This window comes from Rutidosis leptorrhynchoides, chromosome 6 (genome assembly GCF_046630445.1).
Source record: "Rutidosis leptorrhynchoides isolate AG116_Rl617_1_P2 chromosome 6, CSIRO_AGI_Rlap_v1, whole genome shotgun sequence".
NCBI lineage: Eukaryota > Viridiplantae > Streptophyta > Magnoliopsida > Asterales > Asteraceae > Rutidosis > Rutidosis leptorrhynchoides.
Genome location: NC_092338.1, coordinates 426,557,233 through 426,571,377, shown reverse-complemented (window position 1 = coordinate 426,571,377; position 14,145 = coordinate 426,557,233).

The following is a 14,145-nucleotide window of genomic DNA, read 5'->3' as shown; positions in this document are numbered from 1 at the left end:
CCGTTAACTGAAAAGTTTTCTAGGCGATTAACTTTAATCGTGTCGTTTCTAGTTTAATTCGTCAACCGAATTAAGTTCACTAATTAATATAACATATTAATTCAAGTAATCCACTAAGGATCAAGTACGCATTTAATTACTTTAAATACGAAAAGTTTCACGTAGCCACTGTTAACTATTCTGAAAAAAAATTCGGCGTATGGAAATCGTATGATTTAACTAACGATCGTCAAGTATTTAACGGAAGTTTTAACGAAAAAGCTCGGGTTGTTACATTACCCACCCGTTATTGAAAATTTCGTCCCGAAATTTGGATGATGGCAGTTATTGATGAAAATAAAAATATTTTCGTATCATTAGAAATCCACGTTTCAACGTGAGCTTGAATTCTATAACGAAGTTTGCAAATAAAGTTTATACTTGGCTTGAATAATTTGTCTTTCCAGACGTAAGCCTTCATAGATTCTTTTAATAAAAGAATTTGGTCATATACGAGTGTTTCGACAAATAATATGATAAGATTAAATAATCTTTCGAGATCTCTATACGGATGGATTTCTAAGGTCCGTTCAGTTTCGTAATGAATACGAGTTAAGTGTATAGTATTTCTTATCATCAAGAATATGAATGAAATGATTCGGTTACGTGTAAAAATACGACTGAATATGTCACTAATGGATGTATTGAAGTAATAGTTGTCTGCCTTGACTTTTCGATGTAATCACTATTGATTCTCCTAAATTTAAGGGATTTGAATATAATCGTTTGAAATCTATGAGATTTGGATCCCGGTAATTAAGGAAATTAGAATCCTTTTCTTTTTGATTTAATACGATTATCTTAATCGGCTGACGCATTGCTATGGTAAAAAGTTTTGATATAAATTAATCATCTCTTCGTCCTTATTTTCTCAACCTCAATCTTCTTACTTTCAAAATTCTATTTTCAAAAATTTTGTGAAGATGTTTCATCCGCTCTTGATTTTCGTTACTATTTTGACTGTGTATACAGTCATTCTTCTTTTTAGTCTACCACCAGAAGAATCTCTGTTCTTTTATAATGCTCTAGGGGTGACATTATTTTTAATTCTACCACTCCTCTATTTTTCAATACTTATTGATATAAATGGTTTATGATCTTCCATGTTTGTTGTCTTTTATATTCTGACCTATTTTTCAAAGACTCATGCTTTTTATCCAAGAAGATCTTCAACTTGTTCTTCTATACATGGTCAAATAATACAGATCAATAGCTGGTGATGATGCAGAAACATTCGCTGTTCATCGTCACAGTATCCGTTTTCACCTTGTTTTCTCTTCTCGACTTTAAATCAAGCAAGTAATGGTCCATAATTCGTAGGTATGAAGTTTCAAATGATCATAATATACAAACTAGAAAGGAAAGGAAATAGCACGATTTGATTTGTCAAATTACCAGAATATCTGAAAAAGACCGAATCATCAAGAAATATATTTCCTTGATATGTTTAGAAGTTAAATAGAATGAAAAAGTTATGTAACATGGTTCATGATGATTGTAAGGTCTGTGAATCATCATCATCCATTAGAAATTCAGCATGACTTCGGAGCAAGATATTCTCTAAAGATGTCATCAGATCCAGAATTACCTGGATTCTTTGAATATAGGGTTTGGTCCTTGTATTTGTCCTTGGTCTCCTTCATGGTTAGCTCAATCCATTTTTCAGTTTCAAATCTGAGCTTTTTCAATACGTTATTCTTTATCATCAAACTTTTGGCCATTAAGACCATCTATAGCTTTTGCTGCTTCGTCAGCATTCTCAAGGCTAACGAATCTGAATCGTTGGTTATCAATCCGAGATGGTTTCAAGAGATTTTATTTTTAGATGATTAAACGCTGATTGTAATCGTCAACGGATCTAATGGTTGACGAATAGGCGTTGTTGATTTCAAAAGTAATGAATGATAATTTCGATGGTTTGATGTGATAATTCATCATAGAATACAAATGAATATAATTCATGAATGTAGTGATCTTTTGGAAGATAACACTTGCTAAAGCTTTACTTAGATTCTGATATGTCAAAATTAGAATATGTAGTAGTTGTTCTTTAGTGAACGGATACACATATCTTGTGAGTCTAATTAGTATAGTTACTGATTATTGAATCAGAATTTGAAGAATGTATAATGTAACATATTAATGTGAGATATAAATATTTCTCGGGTTTTACCTACCCATTAAATATTTTTACAATTTACAGTTTGTATAGAAGAGTTTTTAATTACAATCTTTACGAAGATATATATTCGTATATATTCTTCAGATGTAATCATGGATTTAATGAGTTAATATAATATTAAACTCATTTGATTTACGGTTGAAGATAATCTCCAAAACCTTAGAGATTTCATAATTATCGCGAAATATTTTGCTAATGAAGTTATGAATCAATACTTCATCGTTCATTGTTTATTGATATACCTCGGTATATGATATTGATGCTCGTGAAGTTCTTGTGAAATTTACAAGGCACGAATAATGTTTTCTAGAAAGTTTCGAGTACATCAAAAATAGAAGTGAAAAATCAAACATGTATTTGAATAATACACTTAGTTTATTATGAAATGGAGTTTATTGTGCTGAGGTTAAGTCATTAACGAAGGATGTACATCATAGCATATTAGTGATATGATTTAACCAAGTAGTACATACTAGTTAAGATTAACACGTAATAGCTTAGTACGAAAAGATTTATTATTGTTCCAAACCATATATATATATATATATATAAAGTATACATATATAATTTTTTTTTCCAGGAAGAATGAGTCAATACATCTTAACTCACAATTACTAATATTCCTTGGTATCTATGGGGCGTATGATGTTGATATCCGAAGTACCGAGTGTGATGTTGAGGTGTGGGATGCGGATGTTGTTGTTGGTGAAGCTGATGCTGTTGGTGGTGATGCTGATGGTACTGGTGGTGCTGGTTATGCTGTTGGTGCTGCTGATGCTCTTAGGTTTTGTACCATATTTTCTAAAGCCACTACTCGAGCGCGAAGCTCGTTGACTTCTTCTATTATTCTGGGATGATTGGCGGTTCGGACAAGCAGATGAATAAGATCTAAAATTCTGGATATTAGATATTCGTGATGGGATATTCTAGAAATAAGGGTGAAAATAGTGTTCCGAACTGGTTCGCCGGTAAGTGCTTCAGGTTCTTCGCCAATAGGTGAATTCGGTTGGTGGAAGGGATTGCCTTTTTCTCGCCTCCATTGATTAAGTCGACTACGAACCCACCCCCAATTTATCCAGAAAAGATGATGGCTAATAGGTTCTTTCGTTCCGGTTACGCTGTCCATGGAGATCGAGGACTCTGATGAGAAATTCATATTATGTGTTTGGAATAGGGTTTGACATGAATTGAGTGTTGGATGCTATGTTTGTCTCCTTGAATACGTGTATATAGCAAAAAGATTTCCGTAATTTACGGAGGAAATTTAGGAAATATATCTGACAAAATCTAATATAATAAGTATGATAGCGACAGGATTAGCCTATATGTAATTGGTACAATAATTGCAGTAAGATGTTGGTGGATCAAAAATGATAAGCAGTGAGAAGTAGTGATCGGTCGCGTCTAGTAGTGAGAGGCGGCGTTGAGTAGTAGTAACCAACGATAAATAGCAAGGAGTAGTGGTATAAGATGATGAGTATGTCCAGGCAATGTCTTCGTAGTGCCAAGTAGAAATCAGGGGTGACGGACAGTGTTGGGTAGTGATGAATTGTGACGTGATTACACGCTCCTTATAGGTTATAATAACAATTAATTCGTACAGTGTAAATTTCTAATCATATTTGAAATTAAACGGTTTATGTTCTAAACGGTATTTATCCAAGTAACCTACTTGACTCGCTCCCAATTCCTTATTTTGCGATGTCGGAACTTCTATATGAGTTACCGTAATGTAATCCCGATCATTACATTACGCTATCTCACATTTCCATTCGACATAACTCCATAAGCTCAAGATGGCGTAATCAACTTAATTTAGTTAAATCTCACGTCGCGTGTACGTATGTGATTCGTAGTATAACTTTTAGTTCAAGTCCATATCATATGGGTATAGGGTGTATATGTACGTGATGTAATGTGTAGCCCTACATGTCATATTGTGAAGCAAATAGTGCATGTATGGTGTATAAAAGTCATCCAAGACACACGGCTATAGACTAGACCAACTAATGCGCCCTACCGTTAGACACACTAATGCATCCTAGTTCCCTATAGCCAAAGCTCTGATACCAAATGTAACACCCCGTCAAAAATCCCTTTAACGGAATGTTAACTCTGGTCCCAGTGCTTGGCTTGATTTCTACGTAACAACAATATCTTACAGCGGAAGCAATTAATACTTGAGAATAAAACACGCAAAACGGATCAACAGTAATGTTGAGTGAATCTACAGGTTTTAAATAAACAATACCGTATGTTTAAGAAATAACATTTCGAAAATGTTTATTAGTGGAAGACCACCAAGGTTTAATGTTAAAAGTTTGTAGACAACACCGTGTCCCATTTCAAAAGTTTGTTGACACTACCATGTCAAGTTTCAATCATTTGTAGACAATACCATGTCAAGTTTGAAATATTCGTAGACAATACCATGTCAAGTTTTATCTCATTTGTTCGTAAACCACAGTTTTAAATAACGTTGTATAGTATCTGAAAAACAGTTATCAGAAAATAGTTTAAGTTCCTTGACCACGAGATTTTACAAGTACAACTCCAAGTTGCGAAACGTTTGCATAATCTATGAGCACCTGAATACTAGAAATGACCCGAGTATAGAATCCACTATACTCGCCTTTACCTCATAAAATGTTATACACTTGTTCAAGTGTCTTAATGTTCAAAGTAAATGCACCACAGTTTTTATAGTGGGTGAGGTTGTCAACCTAACGGATCCGTCCATCTAAATTGTGCCTACACCGATGGTATTTAAAGTATTCAAGCTAGAGGCTTTTTGAACAAACTCAATATGCAGATATAGTACTCGTGTCAATACAAAAAGAATTTGATAATGTAAGTATAACAGCGTGTATTCTCATCCCTGAAAACATGTAAAAAGCGGGACTGTAGACTCACCTTTGAATAAAGCTCGGATTGAAAAGTGGACAATTTACTTGTACGGTTTATAGCCGAGTAATGCAACCTAAGTATATGTATTTAGGTTGGTCAATAAATATGTATTAAACAAGTGTGGTTTGATAGTATAAGTTCTCTTATTGCTCGAATCGACGCGTTTCAAAGTAGAAGTCAACATACAGTCAACTAATTCATGCAAGTCAAACAGAGTCAACCGAAGTCAAACCGAAAATCAAACTTGGTCAAAGTAGTCAACTAAATTCAACATCAGTAGGTTCATGTCAAATGGTGGTCAACATGTCAAACCTAAGTCAAACAACACGTTTTAGATCATAATTGGTCAATTTCACAATTTTAGTTTATCGTTGTGCACAAAGTTCATGTACATGTAGCAAACTTAGCATATTATCTCATAGTACAAATTTCAAGTAAACATGGAAAACTCCAGATCATAAGTATACTCAAAATCAATTCCAAAAAGTCCAGCCAGGGTCTCATACGATAATTAAAAGTCAGGAATAAGAAGGGATACATTTATGGTTTGCCAAGTCAGGTTCTGACCGCGCACTGATTTCGTTTTGGCTATAACTGGAGCTAGGGACATGAAATTAATACAAGACCAGTGGACATGGTTCAAGGACAAGTTAAACTAACACATATCAAAAGTTGAGCAATTTTTGTTTAGCCAATTTGTACAGTTTATTCGTGCAAGTTGAACATTCAGTTTTTCAGCTCAAATCAGAATTTACATAAAGTATGGCCCTATTGTGCCCACTGCATAAGGTTTCAGAGATTGACATAAACTAACAATAAGTCACATATCATGTTAAAATTCATATTCCAAAATCTTACATGCTCATTCAATAAACACAATCAACAAAGTATAAAACATAGAGCAATTTACAGATTCGATTCTAGTTTCGCTAGTCACATTCGCACGCGATTACCCGAAGATCTAGATACAATTAACCTATGATATCTACATTAAAGATGAATTAATTTTTGTGTACATTTCAAATATGTAAAGCTTTAAATCCAGAAGTTAACACATTTTATCATACAAGGCTGTTTTCATGCAAGTGCTGTATAAATCAACTTTTTCACTAAATCAAGCATATCTCAAGTTATACATAAGAAAACAACATGATATCCTAGTGTAACCTGAGTGTTTTTAAATTACCTATCCAATGGTATTAATTTCACAATCCAATTCGTGGTATATCAAACCCAGAATTTCCGATCAATCACAAAAACACAACGTTAATTTCAATTGATCATAACTTGATCATCCGGAAACGAAATCAAGCGATTCCAAAGCCTAAAGTTAATAGTTTTTCGCAAGGATTCTGAATATCACATAATATCATACATTTAAAAAGTGAAAATTTACTGTACATGCAATAAACAATTCGGTTTTCGCATTAATCAATCAAAACGAGCAATTTATCGCATCTAGTATTCATCAAACATCAAGACTTGAGCAATAGACAACCTAATCCATGAAACTTTAACAAAAATCAGATTTTAAAGATTAGGATTTATGTAATTATACCTTTGATCACAAAATTAATGATACGCACGCGTAGAGAACGACGATCGGAGCAAGATTGATCAAACGAGTAAGAGCAAACAAGCAAGTTTGATGGTTGATTTGTGTGTGTGTGTGTTTGATGTGAAGAAGAAGAGAGGGAGGAGGAATGAGCTGCATTTTTCATAGTTAGGATGGAATGAGAGGATTATCTAACTAGTTATTTAGTGCCTAAAAATCAAAAGTCAACAAACATGGGCCTAAACTAATTAGTCAACATGCATGGGCCTAAACTAATAGTCAACATGCATTGGCTACTCATTGGGCCAAGGATGATGAGGTATGAGGTCATGTTCATGTGGCCTCGGGCTCGTTTTTTGTAAAAGCTCGTTCGCGTGTGGTTCGTTTCGAGTGCCATTAACCGTACCGAATCTCCGGCACGTTAACTAGTCGTTGAAACAAAAGCACCGTGTTTAATTCATTAAGTAAATAATAAATTAAATTTCTTTTATAAGTTCAATAATTATTAACAATAATTATTCTATCGTTTTTCCGAGTTCCGTTAACTGAAAAGTTTTCTAGGCGATTAACTTTAATCGTGTCGTTTCTAGTTTAATTCGTCAACCGAATTAAGTTCACTAATTAATATAACATATTAATTCAAGTAATCTACTAAGGATCAAGTACGCATTTAATTACTTTAAATACGAAAAGTTTCACGTAGCCACTGTTAACTATTCTGAAAAAAAATTCGGCGTATGGAAATCGTATGATTTAACTAACGATCGTCAAGTATTTAACGGAAGTTTTAACGGAAAAGCTCGGGTTGTTACACTATTAAAGGTACAAAGATGTTCATTTGGATCTTCCTTCGGCGCACCACTAAATTGGCATTGATTAGTCACCATGTGTAGAATTTGTCCTTTGATTTCATAATCTGGCGCATTAATGTCAGGATGAGTAATTGCGTGACCTTGGCCAGTGCGTTTAGCTCGCATTCGGTCTTCCATACTTAAAGGTTCCAGATTCTCCATAATTGAATTTGTTGAATCTGAATCACTAGAGGATTCTGATTTAATGGTTCGTTCCTCAACAATCTCTGTTTGAATGATTGGTGGTTCCGGAGGAAAAATTAATGGTTCAGGATCTATGAATCGTCCCTGAATATTCTCCGGATTCTCAATTGTGAGGCCGGGTTCAAAAAATAGATTATTGGAAATTTGAATTGGAGTACTTGGTCGACTGGATGACGATTCTAAAGAAAAATCAACGGCGGTAATATTAGCTAGATGTCTTGATCGAGTTACAGGTGGTGAACGTACAAAAGGTGGTGAACGTCTTACTCGGTGCATTCACTGAATATCCTATTTGTTTTTAAAAGGAAAGAAAAATTATATAAGTTATCTAATTAATAGACTTTTCTGATTTTGCCCACGTTTCGAATAGCCAAAAGATGCAGCAGAGGGGCAGGATTCGTTTGGTCTCAATATAATTGAGTACTGTTTGGCTCCAATAACCCGGTCCACGTACAAATCCAACTATTACTACGAACCAGAAAATTTTGATGTCTATCAATTTAACCACTTAAAATAAATTTTCGTAATTTAAAGAAATATAGAGAAGAAGTAGAATAAAAATCTATGTCCTAAAACTAGAATGGCGAGAAATAAGAAAGAAAAAAAAAATGCGTCGAAAAAGGTCGAAAAAGAAAAGTGTTGAAAAATAAAAGGCGTCGAAAAATAAGAAAGAAAAAGAGATACTTATAAAACTTTAAAACACTCGACTAACCCAACCTTATTACTATCACTAATTTAAAATTAAAATTGCAAATTGAGATTACTAATTGGAGTGATAATTGATACATAGGTAAAAGGCGTCGAAAAATAAAAATAAGAAAGTAGCGCGTTGAAACTTAAAAAGGAACTAAAAACTAAAAAATTAAAAGTTGCGTCTAAAAATATTAAAGCTTACAAGTAAAACTATATCCCAAATGGCAATAACTTAAAAAGGAACTAAAACTTAAAAAGGCGTCGCAAAATTCCAGAGCACTTAAATCTTAGTCTAAAGAAAAAGCACTTAAGGGATTTTACGGCAAGGCCTAAAAATCTAGAAATAAAAATAACTATGGCAAAAACTATGACTTAAAACTAAATACGAGCGAAAAAATACAAATTATACGCTAAAACAATTAAAAAGGGACAAAATATAAAAATATACTAAAAGTTGTAAAAAGTACAATTTTTATAAAAATATTATTTTTATATTATTTATATTATAAAACTATTAATTTTGTAAATTAATTAAACTAAATATATAAATTAAATAAATAACTAAACTAAATAATAAATAATTAAAACCTATTTAGGGTTTTAAATTTAATAATAATAATAATTATACGTAATTAATGCACGATTAGGGCTTCCTGTGTGACCTGTCTGGGCGGCTCCGCGAGTCGCGGTGATCCCAGTTCAAAACCTCCGCAAGTCGCGGGGTTTGAAAATTCAAATGAGACAGGTCAAGTTTCGACAGGTCAGTTTTTTTATTTATTTGTTTTTTATATTTTCTGTTTTAATATTTATATAAAATATTTATATTAATTAAATAAAATGTATATTTAAAAAACTAAAATAAAAATACTTTATAATTTTATAAATAGAAATCTAAAAACTAGATTTATATATATATATATATATATATATATATATATATATATATATTTTTTTTTTTCGGTTTTTTATATGTTTTAAATAAACACAAAATATTTAAATAAAACTTATATTTTTAGAAAATAAAAATAAAGAAACTTTATAAATTTTAAATATTTAACAAACTCTTAAAAATATTTATATTTTTGTTTTTCTTTTTATGTTTTCGAATATTTAAAACGTATTTTTACAAAAACGTATTTTTATAAAAGTAAACTAAAAATAAAAATCTTTTTTTTATATATTAGCGTTGCGCTTCCGGCTTTTAAGCTAGATTTTGTTCCCCGGCAGCGGCGCCAAAAATACTTGATAGTTAAAGCGAAGGGGTATAAAATACTATTAAATTTTACTAGAAAATACTATTAAATACGATACAATTTTACACAAGATATTTATTTATTTATAGAATGGATATACCTAAACCTTGCTACAACACTTATAGGCAGTGTACCTAATCGTACAGTAGTGTAGTTTTTAGTAAGTCCGGTTCGTTCCACAGGGAAAAATCTTTAAACAAAGCTTAACGCTATATTAGTTTTAATTTATAAAAATACAAATATATATAAGTAATATTATTATTATAAAAGGGGGTTTTTTATCGTTTAAGGTGACACCGCTGATTTTTTTTTTTTTTTTTTTTTTTTTTTATAAATACGTGGCGGAAGCATTAACGTTAATTAAACCATTATAATAATATAAACATATCATAATTACATAACCAAAACAGTTGACAGCTAGCATTTAACTAATACATATGGTGTCACGTGACGTTTCAACAAAAGTTTAGTTTTATAGGAAAAGACACATCAGAGTTGGCTCCTGTCAAACATAACATCAGCATGCCCCGTCTTCTCCCCAAAAGCATCATCTCTACAAAAGCTAATAACCTGCAGGGAGGAGATGGAGGGGAATTAGCACGAAGCTAAGTGAGTACGACTAACCACAGGTAATAGTATACAGAACAGTTATACTAATCATGTCACAAAGAGCTAACACACAAACATCACCCAAGTGCCGTCTACAGAGACTCTGGCGGCTCGGCCAAACCATTAACCACCAGTTGATCGGGCTGGGGCTTACCAGAAGTTCCTCCACCACCGTATGTATATACATAATCCACACGCGACGGACGCGTCATTCACATATATATACACCACGGCTGTCTAGGCTACCACAGAGGAACCCAACCCGCAGGTTGATCTCTCCTACCGAGGCTACCACACAATAGGGACGCACTGGGCTCCAGCAGAAAAGCATCAACTAACATGCAGTCATCACAATAAACTAACTAACTGTATCAATAAGTACAACTAACTAGCATGGCAGTCATAATATAACATGCTACTCTATACTAAATTCCACAGTTAGTCCCACTCACCGATTACCAGCAAACGAGAAGGTGTTCAGCTATCTAATCACTGAACCTTCTCTTTCTCCTTTTCTCCTGAGAAATACATATACACGAGTTAGTTTATGTCCATAAACACCAAATAACACAAATATAGAAATTTTGTCAGAAAATCTGTCCGCTAAAATTTTCATCAAAATCTCAAAATACAAACGGGCAGCATAACGGCTAGAAATCAACACTTGGTAAAATTTCCACTGCTCAAGCCACTCGGTCGACTGTCAGAGACAGTCGGCCGATTGTCTACACACACTCGGCCGATTGACAAGTCACTCGGTCGATGGTCTTTCACAGACACACTCGGCCGTGGGTCTCACTCACTCGGTCGATGGTCGAGTCAGTCGGTCGAGTGTCTCGAGACACTCGGCCGACCGTGTTCATCTGCAGAAGCTGAAGCCAAAGTGACGGGTTTCACCCAAATTCATCCAATTCTTGCTCTAGAGCTCGATTTTTACCTCAAAACTGACCAAATCTAAGACACTATACATCAAGAAACATAAACCCACAAGATTTGGACTCAAACAACATCAAATTCAACTCTTTTGACCCAAATTACCCACTTTGTAAAAACTATCACAAAAACCCAATTTTCTTGAAGATTAAATCATGAAAACTTGTGATTCTTACCTTGATAGAATCAGTAGATCATAAGGAACACGAAAATGTAAATGATTTGAGCTCAAGAACAAAGATTAGAAATTAGGGTTTGGTATGTGAAAGAGATGAAGGTACGGGAGGGTTTGGGAGTTTTCTAGAAAATGAGAAGGGAAGCCAGCACTTAGTCACTTAATTGGGTTTAATTCCCACACTGAGTGACACACGGGTATTTATCAGTTATCTGATATCTTTCGTACATCATTTGGCAAACCAAACGAAGTCCAAATTAAATAAACAAACCTGTTCTGTGACCCTTGTCACAAACTGGTCCTAACCTCATCATTAATTAATAATAAACATTAAATAAAAATAAAAGCATATAATAACGCAACACCAACTTAAGGGCAATCTAGTAATCTTACATCTAGGCCCACTTGAGGATGTTACATTTAATGACCGGTTTGTCGATTTTTAAAACTTTAGTCGCAGTTAAAACCTAATGTAAAATATTAAAAATAAATAAAAGACTAAATTTAAAGCGTAAAGTAAATAACGATAATGAAATTGTGATAAATAAAAGTGCGATAAAATAAAATTGCGATAATTAAAAAGTACGATAATTAAAAGTGCAATTAAATACAAAGACAATAAATAAAAGTGCAATTAAATACAATAACAATAAATAAAAGTGCGATAATTAGAAGTGCAATTAAATATGAAAATAAAGGAATTATGCTTATTTAAACTTCCGTATTCATGATGTTTGACGTGTTGATTTTAGTTTATTCCCATGGGTTAATTTTTCTTTGTCATGGATTATTTAATATGTCCATACGGATTTGTCCATAATAGTCCATCAGTCATAAATATAAAGAGCGAAAGCCTTCGTCAAATTATCCTTATTCCCGAAGTCAAATATTTCAACTAATTGGGGATTCGAATTGTAACAAGGTTTTAATACTTTGTTTAATGAATACACCAGGTTATCGACTGAGTGTAAACCAAGGTTTTACTACTTTGTTAACAATTACACCAATTACCCTTGAATGTAATTCACCCCTGTTTCAACAAGTCTATTAACTATTAATCCAGTTCCGTGTCCGGTAAAATGAATAATTATTGGTATTTATAGATATCCCGCCCACCGCACCCAGTCAAGCGTATGTGGTTATATATAAATACGTCAAATTATAAGTTTGTGTATTAAATTAACAAGGTATTGTTTAGTTAATATAAAACCCATTAATAGCCCATAGTCTAATTTCCACAAGTGTCGTTCTTTTATCCAAACCCAAATTATGGTACAAAGCCCAATTACCCAATTTTAATATTTTTAGCCCAACATCATGATTACTTCGGTATTAAATAAGCATAATAATAACTTAGCTACGAGACATTAATGAAAATAATATAAACATAACTTACAATGATTAAAAATAGCGTAGCGTTACACGGACAGAATTTCGACTTACACCCTTACAACATTCGCTAACATACCCTTATTATTAGGATTTAAAATTAAAATTAAAATTAATATATATATATATATATATATATATATATATATATATATATATATATATACGTTTACATATATTGAGAGAGAGATAGATTATGGATATTTTTTACGATCAGAATGCGCGAGCTTTATAGGCAGTTTCACAATTTGGGGCTCCGCGACTCGCGGCCCATTTCTTCTTACTCGCGGAGTTTGTTTTTACAGCTCACCCAGCCTTGGCTCCTAGCTTGCCGACGGTTTATAATATATTATATAATATATAAATAATTATAAGAATTATTTAAATATTATATTATATTTATGTGCATAGTTGACTTGTAATTTTTAGTCCGTTGCGTCGAGCGTTGAGAGTTGACTCTGGTCCCGGTTTCGGATTTTCGAACGTCCTTGCGTATAATTTAATATCTTGTACTTTGCGTTTTGAATCTTGTACTCTTGTAATTTTGAGACGTTTCTTATCAATAATTGGAACCTCTTTGATTGTATTTTGTACTTTTGAGCTTTTTGGTCGTTTGCATCTTCAATTCGTCGAATCTGTCTTTTGTCTTCACCTTTTATTATTTAAACAAATATCACTTGTAAATAGAACAATTGCAACTAAAAGCTTGTCTTTCTTGAGGAATAATGTTATGAAATATATGTTCGTTTTTAGCATTATCAGTAATACCCGAGAGAGATATATATATTCACAATTAATATGTTACATTCTTCGAATCTGATTAAGCAAATTATCAACTATACTTCCTACTTTCACAATAATAAATATTATTTCATAGAAATCAAAACAACCATACTTATTCAAACTCAATTACATATTCTGATTTTGAAACCTCAGAATTCAATTCGAGATATAACCGGTACCATCACTTTTAGATTCCTACATCTTTCAAAGATATACTTTGACTTCAAAACTGTGTTAGAACATCAAATGTATATTAATGATTACATTCTGCGTTCAAACCCTTCGAAAATTTCTGAAGACACTTCAAATATTGAGCAATCGAGATAATGATTCAACCACATATTACCCACAGTTATGTTGTAATGACTCGGACTTTTTCGATCGTTCTATACATATAAGATTAATATTTACATAAATTAAACCTTACCAACATGATAAGCAATCCAAATTGTTGAGATTTATGTTTTTAAAAAGAGTTTTACACAACATTTGACCGTCTAGTTTGACCGATGATATCACGAACTATATAACATATGATAATTATACGTTTGTGTATATATATGTATATATAC